At 37.7% G+C, this 2,006-nt stretch overlaps 1 protein-coding gene across 1 annotated transcript in view; it reads right to left on the bottom strand.

Moving 5' to 3' along the window:
* The window catches only part of LOC105507057 (chromosome unknown open reading frame, human C4orf50), a 39,951-nt gene that overhangs the window by 37,213 nt on the left and 732 nt on the right, over positions 1-2,006 (bottom strand). The gene's annotated exons all lie outside the window — the stretch shown is intronic.

Here is a 2,006-nt window from a genome sequence, read left to right as displayed (position 1 = left end):
TAAATAAATAAATAAACAAATAAATAAGAATTAAAGAACATTATAATACATAGATTTTTAAATAACATAACTAAAAAGAGAAATACACAAATGCACACTCAGAGTGGAAGGTTTTAAAACATGTCTTGGTTAATGACAAAACAAATAGACAACATAGCAGCAAAGACAGAAGATATTTGATTAGGACAATTAACCAGGACAATTAACCAGCTTGGCCTAATTGATATGCAATAATCAAACAATGTTCATTCTTTACAAGGGCATGTGGGATATACTGTTGGCCATAGACCATAACCTGGCAATAAAACAAGTCTCAACAAATTTTGGAAGACTAAAATAACATACTGTATACTTTCTGACAGGAATGAAATAAAACTAGAAATCAAGGACAAATGTATAACTGAAAAATTCCAGAGATGCTTAGAAATTAAGCAACATATTTCTAAATAACCCATGGGTCAAAGAATAAATCATAATAGAAATTAGAAGCTATTTTAGTTTTTTTTTTGTTGTTGTTATTGTTGCTTGTTTTTATTTCATCCTCTTTGACTTTAATTTCTAAATCAATAAAATAGGGCTAGCTATAACAATGTCTTTTTTTTTTTTTTTTTTTGAGGTGGATTCTCACTCTGTTGCCCAGGCTAGAGGGAAGTGGCACAATCTCGGCTCACTGCAACCTCTGCTTCCCAGATTTGAGCAATTCTGCCTCAGCCTCCCAAGCAGCTGGGACTACAGGCGTGTGCCACCACGCCCAGCTAATTTTTGTATTTTTAGTAGAGATGGGGTTTTATCATATTGGCCAGGCTGGTCTCGAACTCCTAACCTCATGATCCACCCTCCTTGTCCTCCCAAAGTGCTGGAATTACAGGAGTGAGCCACCATGCCTGGCCCTAACAATGTCATTTTGAGGCAATTTTGAGGAATAAATGATAGTACATAAATTTCCTGGCACATAGTATATAGGCAATACATATTCCTTATCTGTAATCCTTAGAAACTATTTTGAAGTGAACAGACTTCATCTCAAAATGTGTGGGATGCTTAGAGAGACATTTATAGCTTTAATTGCATAGATTGCAAAAGAAGAACAGCTGAAAATCAATGACCTAAGTTTTCAACACAAGAAGCAAGAAAAAGAACAGCAAATTAAATCAAAAGAAAGTGGAAGAAAGAATATAATGAGGTCAGGCATGGTGGCTCACGCCTGTAATCCTAGCACTTTGGGAGGTCTAGGTGGGCAGATTGCCTGAGCTCAGGAGTTCGAGACTAGCCTGCGCAACATGGTGAAACCCCGTCTCTACTAAAATACAAAAAATTAGCCGGGCATGGCAGCGTGTGCCTGTAGTCCCAGCTACTGGAAAGGCTGAGGCAGGAGAACTGCTTGATTATGGGAGGCGGAGGTTACAGTGAGCCGAGATAACACCACTGCACTCCAACCTGGGTGACAGAGTGAGACTCTGCCTCAAAAAAAAAAAAAAAAAAAAAAAAAAAAAAATAAAAATAAAAAAAAAAAAAAAAAAAAAAAAAAAGAATATAATAAAGATCTAAGAAGAAACCAATAAATAAAATACAAACAATAAATAAAATCAATAAAACTGAAAACAGATTCTTTGAAATGATTAATAACATTGTTGGGGGTGGGGAGGAAAGAGAGAAAGGAAAGAAGGAAGAGAGACAGAAAGAGGGAAAGGGAGGGAGGAGGGGGAGAGCAAGAGACAGAAAGATGGAGAGATAGAGAAGGAGACACAGAGAAGAGAAAGGAGGCAGAGAGGGTGGAGCAAGATGGGAGAGAAAAACAGAGACAGAAAATGCAATGAATGAATGCCAGGGTCTCAACACTATATATTCTACACATGGTGAAGGCCACCATAGGAATATTATGAGTGTTTTATCCCAGGACTCCCAACAGTCAAGAACTGTCCACAGATGAGGAGAGGGACTCAGAGAAGTCTGCATGTTGCCTGAAAGTCACAGTTCTGTAAGCACAGAGCCTGGTTGGAACCCTG

The sequence above is a fragment of the Colobus angolensis genome, unplaced genomic scaffold, assembly GCF_000951035.1.
Source record: "Colobus angolensis palliatus isolate OR3802 unplaced genomic scaffold, Cang.pa_1.0 Scaffold143, whole genome shotgun sequence".
NCBI classification, from domain to species: Eukaryota; Metazoa; Chordata; class Mammalia; order Primates; family Cercopithecidae; genus Colobus; species Colobus angolensis.
Note: the sequence above shows the minus strand (reverse complement) of the source record. Positions and strands in the feature narration are given on the sequence as shown.